This window comes from Miniopterus schreibersii, assembly GCF_964146895.1.
Source record: "Miniopterus schreibersii genome assembly, chromosome: 7".
Lineage (NCBI taxonomy): Eukaryota > Metazoa > Chordata > Mammalia > Chiroptera > Miniopteridae > Miniopterus > Miniopterus schreibersii.
In genome coordinates, this window is record NC_138108.1 from 52,494,727 (window position 1) to 52,514,467 (window position 19,741).

The following is a 19,741-nucleotide window of genomic DNA, read 5'->3' on the forward strand; positions in this document are numbered from 1 at the left end:
TGGTTCAAAAGTAGTTACCTGCTAGGGAGCATTAGACTATTTTTATAATCTTCCAGCTAAAGCTTTTAATGTGGCAACTACTGGTTACTGAAGCATTTTAAGAAAAAGGAACTGCTGAGTTTGCCTTTAATTTTAAATGGAGAAATGCAAGGTGACACAATCACATGAGATGTAAGTGAACCAGAACAGGGAAATGCAGCTTAGTTTTCTGCACAGAGCAAAAGCAAGACTTTGCAAAAACACATTTCAATTCTGTAATGCAATCTGGATCTTTGCTTTTACATAATACATGAACTAGTTCATGAAATTCACTTTTCTCTAAGTCAGCTTTTCCTTTACCAGAAACACATGGATGATATCATGAACCTCTTACTGAGAATCCACTTGCTGCAAAGTACTTACTAAATACCCCAAATTCACAAGCAGGTAGGAAGATGAAATGCAGAAATACACAGACTTGGTTATTTCTTTATTTCTTCTTTCCTTTCTGAAACAAGCTTTCGTAGAGGTAGGATACATTCTCTGCACCTGTCTCGTCTGTGCCCATACGCTCCTTGATCCACCACAATTGACCTTTTGCTCTCATTGCTGCTCTAAAATTGACTTCTCTGCACTCACAAACAATGCAGCCTAGTGCAAAGAGTATTTTACCTTTTTCTTTCTTGGTCCCTCTAGGATCTTTGACATAGAATATCCTCTCCCAGAATTATTTTCCTTATTTCTGAGATGTTACTTTCTTCTGGTTCTGTTCCGCCTTTTCCTATTTCTCGGTGTTCTTCACATATTTTCTTTTTTTTTTTGCATGTCCCTAAAAGCTAATCTTTACCCAGGATTCTGTCTTTGGTTCTCTTCATCCTGAACCTTCCTTTTTGGTGAGCTCATTTACTCTTTTGTCTTCAACAAACCTGCATATTTGTACCCGAACTCTCTTCTAAGATCCAGTCCTAATTTTCAGTTGCTTCCTGATGTATCCACTTGAATGTACCATAGTTACTTCAGACTCAAATGTCAAAATGTACTTTTTGTATGTCTGACTTCTTTTGCTTAGCATTACGTTTTTGAAATTCATTCATGTTGTTGGATGTGTCTGCAGCTTGTTCTTTTGTATTGCTGGGTACAATTCTAATGTATTAACATGCTATAATTTGTTTTTCTTTTTGTTTAAAATATTACAGATGTCCCTTTTTCTCCCCAATGACCCATTCCACCCAGCCTCATCCCCCTCCCCAGTCCTTCTCCCCACCATTGTCCATGTCCTTTACAATTTGTTTTTCCATTCACCTGTTCGACACTTGGATTTTTCCAGTTTGGAGCTATTATGAATAAATAGGCCATGACTATTCATATATAAGCCTTTTGTGGATATATGTTTTCATTTCTCTTGAATAAATAACTAGGAGTGCAATTTCTGGGTCAGATGGTAAGTGGAAATTATTGTCCAAAGTATTTGTACCATTTTACACTCTTGCTATCAATGAGAGTAATAGTTGCTTCAGATTTTTTTCATTTTAGCCTTTCTCGTGGGAATGTGTAGTATCTCACTGTTATTTTAAATTGCACTTTTGTGATGGCTAGTGATATTTAGCTTCTTTTCCTGTGAATATTGACTCATCTACTGCGAGGTATGTTAAAATATTTTATCAGTCTTTCATTGGTTTGTTTTCTTATTATTGAGCTGTAAGTGTTCTTTATAGATTCTAGATACAAATATTTTGTCAGGATCAACTCATTAACTTGTTTTTTTCAAGACAGACCTATGCTCTTGCCTATGATCCCTCTTGTTCCACCCCCAAATCAAGCTGCGCTGTTTCTACTTCCTTAGTGTATCTCTCTCTCCTCTCTGGCTTTATGCCACTACTACTTCAATTCATTTCCACTCCTGCATGTTTTCTCCCTTTCAGATAACACTAGCAATTGTTCTCAATAATAAATTTGATGGTCCCAAATAATAAAAAATAGGGTGGAGCAAATCCCATTCTCCTTCTTTCCACTTATCAAATAAGGATGAGCAAGTTCTATATACTTTGACCAATAGGTTCCTGGGGAAAAAAGAGCATCTTCTCAGAATTTGGCGGCATTTCCCCTTTGCAGATATGTTGTCCTGGTTACTGGAATCAGTCTTCTGAGCCCAAATCTCCTGACTGATAGTTTTGTCCTGAGTTGTCCATACTAGGAATGGTTTCTATTCTCTTCAATTTATTGAGATTTGATTTATGCCCCAGAATATGGTTTGTTTTGGTGAATGAGTATTCTGTGTGCTCTTGAAAATATATGTATTCTGTAGTTTTTTTGTATTGTGGTCTTTAAATGTAAATAAAGTCAAGTTGCTTAATAGAGTTTTCAACTCTTTTTTTATTCTACCTGACTTCTTGTTCTATCAATTATTGAAAGAAGGTAACTGTGGATTTGTTGGTTTCTTCTTTCACTCAATCAGCTTTCGTTTATGTGTTTTGAAGTTCTGTTTTTTTAGGTGCAAACACATGTAGATTTTATTCCTTTCCTCTTCGCCCCTCCTCTTTCCTCCTCTCCTCTCCCCCCTCCTCGTTCTTCTCCCTTTTTAAAAATCTCATCTAAGGGTATGTTTATTGATTTTAGGGAGAGGATGGGAGAGAGAGAAAGAGAGAGAAACATCAATGTGAGAGAGGAACATCGATTGATTGCTTTTTGTATGCGCCGTGCCTGGGGATTGAACCCACAGCTTAGATATGTGCCCTGACCAGGACTAGAACCCTCAACCTTTTGGTGCACGGGACAGAGGATGCTCCAACCAACTTAGCCACCCAACCAGGGCAGATTTTATGTCTTCTTGATAATGAACCCCTCTATTATTATGAGATGCCTCTTTTTAGGTCTCATAATGTTCTTATTCTGAAGTTTATTTTGTATGACATTAATAGAGACACTGCACCTTTCTTATGATTAGTATTTGTATGGTGTATATTTTTGCATTCTTTTACTTTTACATATCTGTGTCTTTAACAGATATGCTTGCAGATAGCATATAGTTGGATCTTATTTTTTTATCCAGATTGGCAATCTTTGACATAAAAATTGGAGTGTGTGGACCATTTAATAATTATTATGTTTGATTTTAATGAACTACCTTGCTATTTTTTGTATTTGTTTCATCTGTTTTCTTTCTTATTTTGGATGAGTGCAGTATTTTTAGTATACTAATTTATTTTCTCTATAACTTATTTATGATATCTCTTTCTTTAGAGATTGTTCTTGGGTTTACAGTATGTTGTTTTTTTAATTTTAATTTATCATAATCTACTTTCAAATACTGTCGTGTCAGTTTACATATAATATAAGAATTTTACAAAATATATTTTTATTTTCTCCCTCATGTCCTTGGTGTTTTTGTTGTCATACAATTTACTTTTATATATGCATAATTTCACAATATATTGATTTAATTTTTGCCTTAAACTGTTAATTATATTTTAAATGATTAAATTAAATTAAACATTATATTTACTATATTTAATGTTCTTTATTTCTTTGCTTATTTTCAAGTTTTAATCTGAGTTTTAATTCTTCAGTCAGAACATCTCCTTTAACATTCCTTAACAGCACTAAATTTTCTCAGCTTTTGTTAATGTGAAAATACCTTTCAGTTTTGAAGAATATTTTCACTGGACATAGAATTCTAAGTTAACAGCTTCCCAGTTTTTGTTTTTTGCCAACCCTTTAAAGGTGATGTTTTATCACCTTCTAGTTTGCACTATTTCTGATAAGGTCAGTGGTAACTTGTATCTTCCTTTGCTTGTGTTGTACATTTGTTTTACTGTCCTAAGAGTTTCCCTTTTCACAGGTTTTTAGCTATCTGATTATGATGGGCCTAAGTGTGGTTTTCTTTGTTTTATTTACTTTTGTTTTTGTTGAACTTCTTGGATCTGTGTATATACAGTTTTCATCCAATCTGGAAAATTATCTGGCCTCTAAAATATTTTCAGATTTTTTCTACCCCATGCACTATTTTCTTTTTTATAGAGGCTTCAAATACATGTACAGTGGTACCTCGGTTTTCGAATGTCATCTGTTCCAGAAGCCCGTTTGAGTTATGAAATGTTCAAAAACCGAGGGACCAACAGCTGACAGCTGGGCCTCAGGGTTTTGCTCTCAGCGGAAGCCCTGTGGCATGTTCGACTTCCGAGGCATATTCGAAACCGAAGTATTTACTTTCAGGTTTACGGCATTCGTAAACCGAAATGTTCGCCAACGGAGGCATTCGAAAACTAAGGTACCACTGTATATTAGACAACTTGATAGTGTTACATTGGTAACTGAGATTCTATTTATTATTTTATGCTTCTTTTCTCTCTGTACTTCAATTTGATTCATTTAGATTGCTTATGACTTCAAGTTCATTAACGTTTCCCAATCTCCTAATACACCCTTATAATAAAGTTTCATTTCAAATATTGTATTTTCTAGTTCTAGAAGTATCATTTGGATCTTTTATACCATTTCTTTTTTCGTTGTTTTCATGTGAACTTTTGTTCCTTGAGCATATTTATAATAGCTGTTTTAAAGTCTTTTCCATTCCTCTGGGCCTGTTTCTTCTTACTGCTTTTTCTCTTGTTTATGGATTATATTTTACTTCTTATTTGCATGTCTAGTAATTTTTTATTAGATGCTGGACATTGTAGATTACCTTATTAAGTGTCTGGGTTTTATTTGTCATTTTTTTCTGGAGAGTTTACATTTGATTTAGAAGGCATTTAAGAGGCTTGAAGAATAGTTTTATCCCTTCAAGTCTTGTTTTTTGAACTTTGTTAGGATAGGCCTACGGTAGCCCAACTCTAGGGCTAATTTAACCACATTATAAAGGGATTTCAACTGAATGCCCTAGGTTTAATAAGCTCTCTATACCTTGTCTGGTCAGTACTCAAACACCTAGTCCTGTGAGATCTCTGGAAATTTTCTAGTTTACAGCTTTTCAAGAATTGTTCTTTGCCTTGTTTCATAAAGATTCACCTAAGTAGCACTACTTAGCATTTAGCAAAAGGTTCAAGGGTACCTCAATGTAAACTTCAAAGCTATTTCTCTGTGAAACTTGCTCCTGTTCTGTGAATACGAGTTATCTTAGCCTCCTGAAACCCCAGCCTCTGTCTCCTCAACTCACCAAGACTGCCATGCTTATCTTGGTTCTTACTTTTCCCTCACAATCCTCCAGGAAGTGCTTCCAGGAAAAGATCCTGGACCAATGGTGGGATGCTTGTTTCTTGTATTTTCCTTGTTTTAGGGCTTATAATCCTGTGTTCCCTATGGTTGTATGTCTGGAGACCATCAATATTCATATATACATATATGTGTTATATATAATATAAATGTATAATATTCCATGTATATTTCATATATCTGTTTCACATTTCTATTGCACATATGTTTCATTTATTTCAGATTTTTAACTATCACAGGAGGGCAATTATAGTATTGATAATCTATCATGAATGGAAACAGAAATCTCTCTATTTTTAAAAGTTTTAATGTATTATATTTCCATCTATTTATCAAAAAACTTGACTACTTATATACTAGGTCTCTAAGACTCAATCAAGTTAAATGCATCAGCATAAGTACTTAAAATAAAATTTTGGATACATTCAACTGATTATAAGGTATTAATAACATAAAGAGTTGCTGGGAACATGCAATAAAAAAAAGATTAGAAGAGCTTCACAATCACTTGTTCATATTGAGGAGTTGGTATAGACCCCTCATTTTCAACATTTTTCATCTAATGGCACAAATAAACTAATTACTAAAATTCTGTGGCACACCAAAAAATATGGTTTTTGCCAATCTGACCAAAAAATAAGTGTAATTTTGATTGATTTACAATAATAATAATAATAATAATAATAGTAATTAAATACTTTTTTGTTCCAAAGTGACTTTTTAAAAAGTCAGTTGTCTATACTTGTATATAAGGATTTCTGGTGCCAAGAATTTAACCAATCAGATACAACCATATTATGCAATGTAACCAATATGATGCAACTCTACTATATATTTATGGTTCAAGATAGGATATTCACACCAGATCTTATTGTTGTCTTGGCTGTTTTCTTTTTTCTTTTTTTACAATCTAAGGGAAAAGAGGTCAGTGCCCTGACTAAATAGATATTGCATATTTTAAAAATTCTTGTGGCATGCTGGTTGAAAATCAGTGGTATAAACAGGTGGTAAGAGATGGTAAATGATAATAACTTTTTAGGGATGGAATACTTCTAAGCAGTGCAAAAATCTCCAAAATTGTCCCTGCAATGTTCAGTTTCATTGTAGGTATAGCGCAAACATAATATTTTATATGGCACCTTACTTACTTGTATCTTTAGTGTTTGTTCTCTATAAAATTTACAATTTTTAGAAAAGTCTAGAACAAAACCAATGATTATTATTCTAAATGGATGTAGGTAATTAAATATACTTTTGACACTTCTAGCTTATTTCTAACAGTTACAAGTTTTTTCTCCTCTGGAATAGTTGGGATTGGAGTGGTAAATGACAGACATGCTTCCTAATGTGGCACTTATGCTCCCCTTTTAAATTGTCACTTTTTCTTCTTTTCCTTTCTGATTTTGTGTATTTTTCCATTTCCTACTCTTTGTTACTCAAAAAGCAGTGGATAATGGGAATTATGTGGTGAGAATTGATTTAGAAGGGGAAAAGAGTTTTGCTTCATTAATTCTTGCTTCTTACAGCTTGCCCACCTCTGAATCATGACCCACAAAATAACCTATCTTAATTGACTTGCAGCATTACAGGAAATAAGTCAATTTTCTAAAACTATAATTTTTAAAATATTGTACTCTATGATATAGATCATAGCATTAGTTTTTTAATCATATTTTTTCTGGTATATTAAGAATCTGATGGGTTCTCTTCACATAAAAGAATTATACACATATATACACTCATGAGACTTTACATTCAATTTAAGGCATCTTTAAAGACCATGAATTTACCCCACGTTAAGGTACTATTGTGGATGAAGATAGAAATGTATCTTTTGCTTGAGATGGGGAACTGACATGTGTGAAGCATTTATTTTTGTTTTTAATTTTATTTTTTACTTTATCACCATTTATTAAGTGATCTCACTGTTGTAACTGTTATGTGTCAGCTTATTCTTAAAGCATAAAATGTTCTTCCAATTCCTCTTGTCCAGGAAAGAAGAATCTTCCAGGTAGCACACAAATAGAACAAGAGAGTTTGATGTTGGGAGAGGTTCATGGTACATTCAACCATGGCTTCCAGAGGTATTAAAAAAAGAGGTTACAGAGCATTTTTTAATGTAAGTTATTTCATTTAACTCTTTTGAGGTAGACTGTATTTTCTAAAAATGGTGGCAATAATATTTTTATTCCCATATGCTCTTCCAGAAACTTGCCACTGCCCCATCTGTGAAATATATTTCTCCTTCACTTGAGCTTATGGGTCCTGTGTGGCTGTCTCAGTGAAAAGAATGTAGCAAAAGTGACATACGTGCCTTCTGAGGCTAAGTCATAAAAGGCAATACATCATATCCTGGCTTACTATTTCTCTCAAAATGTTCACTCTTGGAATTCAGCCACATGTTGGAGCTCAGGACACATGGAAAGATCACATGTAGGTGTTCTGGCCAACAGCCCCAGAAAAGATCTCAGCCAACAGCCAGTGTCAACCACCAGGCATGTGAGTTAATAGGCCCTCAGATAATTCTAGGCTCCAGCTTGAGAGTCATACATAGGCTTTAAAGTCCAACTGAGGTCCCAAACACATCATGGAGCAGAGACAAAATGTGAATTCAGTCCTCAGCCTTTGAGCTGTCCCTGAAAAGGCTGAGTTAAGTAGAGATAGGCAATACCCAGAGTCTTCCTCAAACTGCAGATTTCTGAGCAAAATAAATATCATCCTTTTAGGCCATTAAGTTTTAAGGTGGTTTTGTGGGCAGCTGTAGATACCTAGAACACATTTTGATTTCAGGAAGTAAAGTCTACACAAACTCAACCTAATGTATGTGGTAGCAGCTTTAGGACCAGAAGGCAGGTGGAAATGGGAAGCACCTGTACAAGATTGTTATTGAAATCTTAAAGAGATCAAAGATACTATTAGAGGAAACCTCATGGACCATGAGAAGGCTGTTGGTGAAGACTTAAAGAGAAGAAAATGGTATTGAAAGCTAGAAGAAAGGGGACTCTTATGTAGTGATGGAAAGTTTAGCAACAATGTCTCCTGCAGTAAGGTAGAAAATAAGAAATATACCTATTTCTGAGCTAAAAAGACTTACAGAAAGGATTGAAAGTGTGTTGCCTCCTATCTGCTTCTAGCTTCCTGTAGTAAAATGTAAGGAAGGGATATGAGCTAAAGAAAGAAATGTTATATATAAAGTCTCCAAGACTTGCTGGGTTGGAAAAGAAAACTGTTTCTCATTCCCAGCCTCTCCAGATGGCAAATGATGCTAAAATTAAGTTATGGCTTCTGAGTAGAGATCAAATCCAGGGTGCTGTCAGGAAAACATGTCTAAATATAAAACCTTTTGTTAAGGACTCATAAAGTTTTAAAATAGTGCCTTATAGACCATTTCAAACAGACAAAAGGCCCTCCAAGGATCTTAAGGGGTGTCTCACAGATTCCTTCCATAAAACAATAGATTTTCCAGGAATCTTAAGGTAGGTGTCCTTAAAGGGGGCTCAAGTTAGAAAGAAGCTTATTTCAATGGGATTTGAATAAACCGCATTTGTCTAATGGCGTGGACTATAAATTGATTCATAAGAAATCCACAAAGTGTTTAAAGGAATTTTTCTCACCTCCTACTGAAAAGAATAGAGACAGTACAAAATTTAAAAAGGCTTTTTTATTCCAAAAGTCTATGGGTGGGTAGCAGACAAGAAAACCGCTCAACTGCAAAGATTACCTACACTTTATGGAATAGAAAAAGTAAGTTAATGGGTTGAAAGAGACCAAAAGGCAAAGAGCCACAGAGAATTCCTTGGTAGTAGGACTGAGCCTTAATCAAGGATCTGGTAATATGCACCTGTCTGTATTTCAGAATTGTTACGAACCAGTGACAGCTAAGTTTCATCTGTTTTCCTTTTTAAAATGTGAGTCATTTGATGGTTTTCCTCCATCTATCATATCTTTGTTTGTCAGGTGTTTGTGGAATATTTGAAAAAAAATGTTTTTAGTTCACAGATCAGCAGATCAAGAGGAATGGCACTCAAAGTGCTAAACCCAAGGAACCACACCCAAAGAACTTCATCTGATTTAGATGATGGTTTCCTGGACCTCAAGCCTACTCCTGTAGAGCTTGGGGGAGGTGTGATGAGGAAGAAATTAATGTATTTGGCATGTGGAAGAAATATGAACTGATGTGGCCTGAAAGTGGATCATGGCAGATTTTATTTCCAAGGATAGAAGAAGCAATACTTTTGGTCCCAAATGCTCTCCCTGAATGTTGCCACTCCTCCTTTGATAGAATATATATTTCATTCATTAAAACCTGTGTAGACAATAGTGACTACTTCAAAGAGAAGAATGCTGCAAAATTGATGCTGTGTGGCTTCTGAGGTTAGAACATCTAATGAAATTCTCTTGGGATGCTTACCCTTAGAACCCTATGTATGAGAAATCCCAAGATACAGGGAGAGACCACTTATAGATTTTGGATGACAGTATCAGATAACAGTCAGAAAAATTCCAGACTTGTGAGTAACTAAGCCTTTATATGATTCTACCCCCAGCCTTTAAGCTGCCCCAGTGACACTGAATGGAACAGATAAGAGCTCTCCCTACCAGACTTTAATTAAATACAGAATCAAGAACAAAATACATATCATATTTTTAAACCATTAAATTAGGAGGTTTTAAAAAATATAACAATGAATAACTCAAACAATCACCAAAAATACAGTAAGATAGGTATGCTTACCTTTTGTACAGATGAGGAAATATGCTGACAGCCACATAGCATGTACGTGGCAGAGCTGAGCTGTGGATCTAAGTGTGTCAGAATCCATAGTTTGAGTTCTTTCCACTCCTCGACCCACTCCTTTAAGAGGGCATAAGTTGACCAGAAAGATATTGAATCGAACTAGAAAGGCCACTGAGCTCTAGCCTGAGAATACTGAGCCCAGAAGAAGGAAGATGAGATTGTAACCTGTCAGATGTGGAGGCTTTTCTTAAAAAACAAGACAAAAAAGGGAGACATCTGTAGTACTTTTAACAATAAAGATCTAAAAAATTAAAAATAAAATAAAAACAAGACACACTTTGTAGTAAAAAATATATTATGGTCAAATTCTGTCCATATATTTGCTAGCTTTGGTGTGACCTCAAGCAAGTTACATAATTTCTCGGAGTGCAATTATTATTATTAGTCTCAATATCTTAATGTAGTCATCTGAAAGTACTGCTAGATTATGAGTGACACACATCCATTATCCTCTGGCCTCTAATCAAATGTGAACACTGAACTTTACCATTGTCCCTTTGTCTTTTGAAATCTTGCTGTCACCTGCCATCTTTCCCCCTAGTTTCTGATACTTACTGCCCTCAGGGACTCTAGGTACCAGTTCCCCTACTCCTCAGAAAGGTGCCTGACACCTCCTTCCCCTACCACAAACTTTTCTGTCTTGAATTTTAGCTAAAATTGATTATTTGTTTAATGGCATTCAGGTGCCCATGAGCTTTACCTTATGAGACCTTTGACTTTAAAATAACAGCTTATTAACTACTATGAAATCTCTAATTGATAGAATTAGTGGGAGGGACACTTCTGTTCATAGAGTTCTTTGCCTACTCTTTCTTTACTTCCACAATAAGCAAAAAATATTACTGAAAGCTACTTTGTAACCTCTCTGCATCCATTTTGGAAAACACTGTACAGGTTGGAGTAAAAGTAGGTTTACAGTTATTTGTATGGAAAATAATACAATAATAAGTAATAATATAAGAATAAACTCTGTGTTTTGCGTACTCACAACTGTAAACCTAATTTTACACTGCCCTATATATCCCAACAGGGCCCAATAAACATGAATTTGCCTTGGGAGAGAACTAAGATTGGCAGCAAAACACAAATCAACCTTATTTTAAAACTGTGACTTTTTTCCTACCACTTACCCTCCTCAAATAGTGGATAGAGTTGGGTGGCGGAGGGAGCAACCATTTATTGACCACCTTGACATAGCAAGTGCTTGATGTAGCTCTCATTTAATGTCATCACCTGCTTGTATTTAACTGTCTGGATTCGCCAAGCTTTATTTTCTTAAAGATATACTCACTATTAGTGATTAATTAGATCCAGAGAGAGAGAGAAAGAGAGAGAGAGAGAGAGAGAGAGAGAAACAGGTAATCGTGTTGTTCCTTTGACTATGGCAGGGTGACTTCATTCCATTCTGTTTGACATTGAGGCATTTCTCTATACCGTGCTGTGGAGGCTCAAGAGGTAGAAATTGCAGAAAATAAAGTGTATAATTGTAAGGTATTTTGAGCAGGCATTTGATTAATTCTTTAGGAAATATGCAAGGGAGATTTTTACAGCTCAGGATAAAGAGGGAAATGAAAAGGAATAGGAGTAGATAGAACTAACATCACAAATATTTGTATCCATTCATACACTCTCTAAAATACATTTAAAAACCTTAAAATGCATTATAATTTAATAAATATATAAGGATATTTTGGTCCCGCAGGTGTGGTTCAGTGGTTGTGTGCCAACCCACGAACCAGGAGGTCATGGTTCAATTTCTCCAGCAGGGGGCGTGAAGGAGGCAGCAGATCAACGATTTTCATTGATGTTTCTGTCGCCCTCTCCCTTCCTCTCTCTGAAATCAATAAAAACATTAAAAAAAAAAAAAAAAAAGTAGGTGATTCCTCTAAAGCTACAGGTTTAAAAATAAAAAAGAATATTTTGAACTAAATAATATTGAACAGCCCCCATTCAAACTTCTGGCTCTATTTCTAGTCAATGTATAGTTGTCCATTCTATTACATTTGTTTTGGACTTATTATTTTGAATTTTCGTTTTGTTCCAGTGCTCTGTCTTATAATAATTAAACCTACAACTTTATCATGGGAGCCTTCCATTTTCCTTAGCCTCAATCTGGTTTCCTCTGAAAGCTAATTCTTATGTCCAGGGCTCATGTCTCTATGAATGTCACCATATGGTGCCAGTACCTCTTCTAGTCTCAGAGTTCCTATGTTTGGCTGCCTTCAGAATTTTCCAGGGAGCTTTTGAAAATTATAGGTTTCTAAAGTCTATCCAGAACTACTGCATCGTAATGCTTTTCATTTCTGTCTCTTTCTTTCCATTCTCATTACCACCACCAAAGTCCAAATCTCTATTTGCTGGCTTGTTGCAATGATGTATTAGTTGGTGTCTCTAACTAGTCTCTTGTCTCCCCAACAATGCCTTTGCCAGATTAATCTTCCTAAAATAGTACATCACAAGAGTTGTTTCAGTGTTTAATAACTGTTAATGGATCCTTATCGCCCTCAGGAAAACAATCAATTATCTTTAGTGTGACATTTAAGGCCTCTACAATTTATTCTCCACATACCTGTTCCACATACTTCAGTCCTTATCCAACTTGACTTCTCACTAGCAAATAAATCTTATCAATCTTTCTGTTGCAGTTTGGGCTGCTATGACAAGATGTGATAGGCCGAATGGCTTAAAAAACAGGCATGTATTTTCACAGCTTTGGTTGCTGAGAAGTCCAAGGTTAAGGTGCTGGCAGATTCAATGTCTGGTGAGGGCCTTCCTTCTGGTTTGCAGGCCCAGGTTTCTTGCAGTATCCTCTTCTTATAAGGGCACTAATCCCATGATGGGGACTCTACTTGTCAAGATTTTATCTAGACCCAATTATCTTCCAAAGGCCGTGCCCCTAATACCATCACATTGGGTTTTAGGGCTTCAATATATGACTGTGGGGGAGACACAAACATTTGGTCCCTAACACCTTTCTTCTTATGAAAAGGCATTCTTCCTATGATCTCTTTGAGATCATAAATTGTTTTTATAACTTTATGTTGAAATAATTTCTGACTTACAGAAAAGTTGCTAATATAAACAATTTCTTATTGCCCTTCACTCAGAGTTCCTTGGTTAACCTTTTACCACATTTTCTACATCATTGTCTTTCTCTCTGCTATATATATATGTCCAGGGCTCATGTCTCTATGAATGTCACCATATGGTGCCAATACCCCTTCTAGTCCTCTGCCTACTTCAGTATGTATGTCTAAACACAAGGATGTTTTCTTAGATAACCACAGTATATTGTTCAAAATAGGAAATTAACATAGATACAATACTGTCTTCTAATCCACAGAAAATGAAAAGATAAGACACTAAGCAGAATAAAATATTGGCAAAATATATATCTGCAAAAGGCCAATATAAAAAGAACTTTTATAATTCAACTATAAAAAGATAAATGCTCCTCTCTCCACTTAGCCAAAGACTGGGATACCTCACAAAGAAGACTGACAAACAATGGTCAATAAGCATATGAGAAGGTACTCAATATTAAAAATGCAAGTTAAAACCACAATAAGATACTACTACACACTCAGTAAAATGCCTAAAAATATAAAGACAATATAACAATCCTAAATGATACAAAAATATGGAGCAATTGGAGCTATCATGCTTATGGAATATAAAATCACTCAATCACTTTGAAACTGGCAATTTCTTACAAATATAAACAGATTTTCCCTACAATTTATCAATTCCACTTCTCTTATCTAAGAAGGCTGAAAACATATTCCTACAAAGAGATTGTACAAAAATACTCATAATAAATTTATGTATAAAACCCAATAACTAGAGACTACACAAGTGCCCATGAATAGAGGAGTTCAATTGTAGTATATTCATACAATGGCATAACATTCACAATAGAAGGAGATGCACTAGAGATGCAATTATAGGATGAATCTCATAGACATGATGTTGAGAGCAAAAAGCAAGACACAAAAGAATAAAAACTATGTGATTCAATTTATAGAAGTTCAAAATAGGCAAAAATAATCTATGGTGCTGGATATCAGTGCTTGCCTTGGCAGAGAGTATACTCACTTGAAAGGGTCCTGAGAAAACATTCTGATATAATGAAAATGTTCTATATCTTGATTGGAATGTGGGATTTACAAGTGTATACACTTGCCGAAGTTGCTTGACTCGTGTATTTCACTGCATCAATTATACCTTAATAATAAATGTAAAACAAAAGATGTGGGTGGGCCCTGACTGGTAGCTCAGTTGGTTAGAGCATCGTCCCAAAACACTAAGTTTGCTGGTTTGATCTCCCTGTGAGGGCACATACAAGAATCAATCAATGAATGCATAAATAAGTGGAACAACAAATTGGTGTTTTTTTCTCTCTCTCCCTTCCTTTCTCTCTCTCAAATCAATTTTTTTAAAAGTTGTGGGTGGGTGCAATGGAACCCAGGTCCACTATCAGTGGAACTACTAACATCTCTAGATAGGAAGGCTTGGATGGGAACAGAGATTTCCAAAATTTAGGAGAGTGAGTCCCCTACAGCAGGCCAGTGAGCTGACTTCAACAAAGAATACAGATAAACTTTGGTAAATTTGTAAGGATGAAGCCAATGGAATAAATAACTAGAATTCAATTATCATCTGTCCCTTCTATTTCATGCCAGGGCTCTCCATGGATTGGACCATCAAAATGCCAAGGGGCATGGGAGCTCTGTCTATGTAGTCCTTATAGGTCAGCTTCTCAGAGCATAGAGTGGGGAGGTGAAAGGAGAAGATTGGATCTTAAGGAGAAAACAGAAGATACTTGGTATACACTTTATTTTTACACAATTTCAAAGGGCACCATTTACTTGAATAATGGTGGCTTTGTCAAAAGATTCTATAGATTGAGAGGGGCTTAAATGAATTGAGGGCATATGAAACAGAAATGAAGCTCTTGAGTAGTGAAAGTGAGCACACGATGGGATGCGGGACAGTGCAGTTGTGGTAGGGTCAATGGAATGCAGAGCCTAATCAAGTCAAAGTATTGGCGTTGGAGTACTAGAAGGGGTTTTTGCAAGTGAGACTGTGAGGGATTTCAGTTAATAGTAATGAAAATTCAAGTATCTGTCCATGGGAATTAGTGGCTAAGGTGACAGAATACAAAATGATTGAAAGAGAGGAAATCAAATAACCAAGCGACCAGGATAACGGAAGGATTATCTATACATATTTTGAGATCATCAAGAATTATTGCAGGGTACAGAGAGTGACAGAGAGCTAGGAGTTAAAAGTTCCCCTAAAATGATGAGGAACGATGAGGGGGAAGGCCACAGATGACTGCACAAAAGAGGAGCAGTGGGTGGTGTAGTCTGTTAACTTGAGTCATCCTTGATACCTTTCTCTCTCAGCCCCCTGAGCCAACCAATCATTAGGTCCTGTCAATCTATTGCTTTTCTCAATATTAGTACCTCTCCAGTGTAATAATTTTTTTTTTTTAATTATTTCTCCTTGTTTCAAAACATTTGTTTTCGAATTGGTCTTCCTTCCAGTAACTACTCTTGCAGGTCTGTTTTCTCTGTTGCAGACACAGCGAACTTCTCTTAGTAAATTTGACCATATCATGCCACTCCCTTTATCTTCCTCTAATTCAGCACTTAAATTTTTTTCAGTAGGTCTCCACTGCTTTTAAGATTAGGAGCAAAATCCTTCAGGTCTAAAAGGACCCCAAATGATCTGGCTTCAGGTCTGCCTGTCTCTGTCTGGTCTTATCTAGCAATATATCCCCCCATCTCCTCTCTGTGTACCAGTCACACCTAATTTCCTGCCCTCTCCTCCTTCAGGGTCTTTGCATACGCTGCTTGCTTTGCCTGGGATGTGCCTTCCTTTACCTCCATGTGTTTCACCAGGTTAATTAGTAGTCATCAGTTAAAGCGCAGTTCAAATATCACCTAAGGAAACCATTCTCAGCATTTCCCAGACTGTGCCTCTGCTAGCTAGACCCTTTATATATGGAACAGTATGAGTGCTTCTTAAGGGGGACAAAGGACCATCTCCTAGGAGAGATATTTAAAATTTATGATGGCTTCTCCTTTGTCTGGGGTTATGCACAGCTAGTTGCTGGGATAGAAGGGAGGAATTTTCATGAACAAGGGAATACCCTTAAAGAAGTCACAAATGAAGGGAGGTTAATGGCATGGTTTCAGCCCAAGAGTCTAGTGGAGAAGGATCGATTTGGACAAGTGTGTAACTTCAGCGGGAACTCCCTCGTATGCAGCCTTTATAGCTAAGGGATTCTGAGTCCACTTTGAAGAATAAGGACTGGGTTTTTGAGCTGCATGGTTTTCTTCAATGTGAAACACGGTGCACTGGGTCTAAACCAGCAGGGGAGCTGCAGTGCAGGAAAAGCGCAGAGCCTCCAAGTAGCGACACCATGTGGAGGTAAAAAGCACCAGCAATGGTGGGCCACTTCAGAGCTTTGGAAAGATACCAATCCTGGTGGTGTTTGCAGAACTCTATAAATTTACTTTAAAAATATTTAATTGTACACTTAGAGTGTGTGAATTTATGGTGTGATTTGTACTTCAGTAAAGGAATAGAAAGTATAAAAATATCAATTCTTATCCCCACTCTTCAGCCAATTATATCAGAACCTCTGGGGAGGGAGTAGAGCTTAGACACTGAAAGGTATTAAAAGCTCCCCAGGCCTTGGCCGGCTTGGCTCAGTGGTTAGAGCATCATTGGCCTGAGGACCAAGGGGTCTGGGTTCGATTTTGGGTTTGATTCCAAGTCAAGGGCATGTACTTGGGTTGCAAGATCCCTGTTCTGGTGGGGGCGAGTGGGAGAGGCAGCCCAAAGATGTCTCTCTCTCACATTGATGTTTCTCTCTCTCTCTTTCCCTCCCTTCCACTCTCTCTAAAAATCAATGAAGAAAATATCCTCAAGTGAGGATTACCAAAAAAAAAGAAAAAAAAGAAAGGAAGACCTTTGAATTTTTAAGTAATGAATTTCAAGTTGTATTAAAATTTATTTTGTTGTTGTGATTATCCATGAGTAGATTGTTTGCTTATTTTTGCAGGCTTCTTTTCTTTAAGAGGAAATCTGTATATAGTACCCAGAGGAGTACATAAATAATACAGGTAAAATTAAATTGCTCTCATCTGATTGGGGTGGAAATGAGAGGAGGGGAGTGGGTTGGGAAGTAAGGCAGAGCCTGACCAACCCGCCGTTCTTCACCCGGACACCAATTCTGGAAGCCTGAGGTACGGATGAAAAACTTGTCCATAGTGTGAAAACTCTAAAAGATTGCTACGCTTTTTCGGCCACTTTCAAAAGCACTGGTCAGTTTCTCTGTGAACTGTGGCATTTATCCCTGCTGCCTTCCATTTTGCATTTACCAAGGAATGCACTGTATCTTTTTAGATCTAAGGCCTGATATTAAACCTTTGCCTAGTAGTCGGTGAAAGTTTAATGATGCTCACCGGGGCCGGGATCTCTAGAAACTTCCTGGAAGAGGTGCCTCCTGAGTTAGCCCTGGGGAGGGAGAGAGGATTGTAATTACTGGGCATTGGGTCATTAACTCTTATTAGTGGGGGCTGTGCAGTGATGACAGATCAAGGAGCCATGCAACGGGGAGCCGTTAGGAGTTCTGAAGGACAGAGAAGGATAGTAGGTGAAGGATGGGCTAAGGTGGCAAACCCAAGACATGGCATGTGAGTGTCATCTGTGACCTGAGATGACCTAAAATCAGAAACAGAAATTCTTATGCTATATTTAAATTAATTCCCCAGTGTAGCTTCTTCAGCAAGATATTCCAGAAAGATAATTGAAATTGGCTAGTGTCCAGGTATATTCAAGATCAGTTCCAAGCAAAATGTAGGCAGCCTCAAAAGCAAAACTTTTCCTGACATTTCCCAGGCCACGTCACACAGCCCTTATTCTCAGCGCACGCCTGCACCTTTTTTCAAATCCAGGTAAGAAAATTATGATTGCTGTCAGGTTAGAACACTCCACCAGGTAGTTGCACTGGTTTGACTGGTAGCTCCAGCCAGCTGGCTGTTGGTGGGAGCATCCTGCCCTCTGCTGGATTTGGCAGAAAAAATGAACTTGTGTTGCCTGCTAAGGAATTAATGAAGGTTGAAAGGTTTTGGTTTTGTCTGAAAATAAATATTTGCTTGCATGTTGATTAGGTCTAATTAACCAGGGAATGCATCCTCCAAATGACATTTGGATTCTTAGGGGATTTCCAGTATCCAGGAAAAAATATTGTTGTGTATCATACGTATACTTTCTGCTCAGTAAACATGAGTGCAAAATATACAGTGACAGCATTTTTAAAGAAATGTAAAGAATCAAAGCTGCATCTGTAATGTTAAAATATTCACATAGTATGATGTGATAGAAAAAACCTTGGGGATACTGTCAGACAGCTTGTGTTTATTTATTAATTCTGCAAGATACTGAATTTGTCTGAGACTCTTTTTCTTCATCTGTACAGCATCATAATCACCCTAAAAGGTTACTGGAAGGATCAAATGAACTCATAAAACATGTGAAAGCATTTGTGCCCACTAAAAGTGCGAGGTTTTAAACATATGCACTATGCATGGGTTCACACAAGAGTACACACACACACACACCATACACACTTCATAAAAAAGAACAGAGCAACTTGGTTCAATTATTGACTTTCTGAAATTTATTTTGGTTGAATTTAGGAAACATATCAATATTTCAAATTTAGAGAATGAAAGGAACCTTCCTAAACATATTGAAAGAGAGCAGGATGCCCTTAAAATAATTTTTGTCAGAGGCTCTGGAGACAGAACAACTTTTCACTGAGTAGTATTTGTCTTTGCCTGCCTATCATTAACTTCTGTACAACCTATAAAAGAACGTCTATAGTTTTCACTTTCAAAAAGATAAAATTGGCAAGAACGAATTCTAAGGATAATCTTTCACAGAACCCCCCCCTCCCCCTTCCTCTTTTCCTTTCTGTTCTGGGTCCTTTCCTATCTCTCTCCTCTGTCTTCTTGTTTGATTTGAAACCAGAAATAAGTAGTTTCAATTAGCATTGTCATTGCTGTCATGGTTCACTGTTTCCTGTCTCCTTTAGCAATTCAGTAAGTCTCCTGTTTTCAGTGCTGTTATTACAATTGGAGTAGAATACAAGTCCCAGCCCTTGAGCTATTGGCCATCTGAAGAGTGAAAAACTGAATGACAATGGTGTTGATATTAATGTAATAGCTCTTTAATTAAAAAAAAGATGTTTTTAACTTAATAATTTAATTGCTTTTATTCCCTTTCTTAGCAGCTTGTCTTAATAAAGGGGTTTTAAACATCCCATTTCTACTTCCAGCTGCAGAGTAAACCCAAGTGTGATCCATCACCTTGCCAGCCTCAGTAAGTGCTATATTGATGTTCTGTAGAAAATTCAGCTTCAACAAAGATTTGAAATTAGCTGCTGAAAATACAAAGGAATGAGATGGGATCGTTCTACACGAGATATTCAGGCTTTAGTTAGATGCCTATATAAATACGTGATAAGCTAGTGGTGTGGGAATTGGGGAAGAGATAACCAGAAGATGTGACCCAATCTTGAGGAATGAATAATTTTCCAGTGGACAAAGTGTATGTGCGCTTGTGTGTGCATGTGTGTGTGTGTCTTTGTGTATGCCCATGTTGGAGTGAGTTGGGGAGAAGCCTTCAAAGCAGAGGGTACCAGATAAGCATGATATAGTAAAAAGTATGAAAATCTAC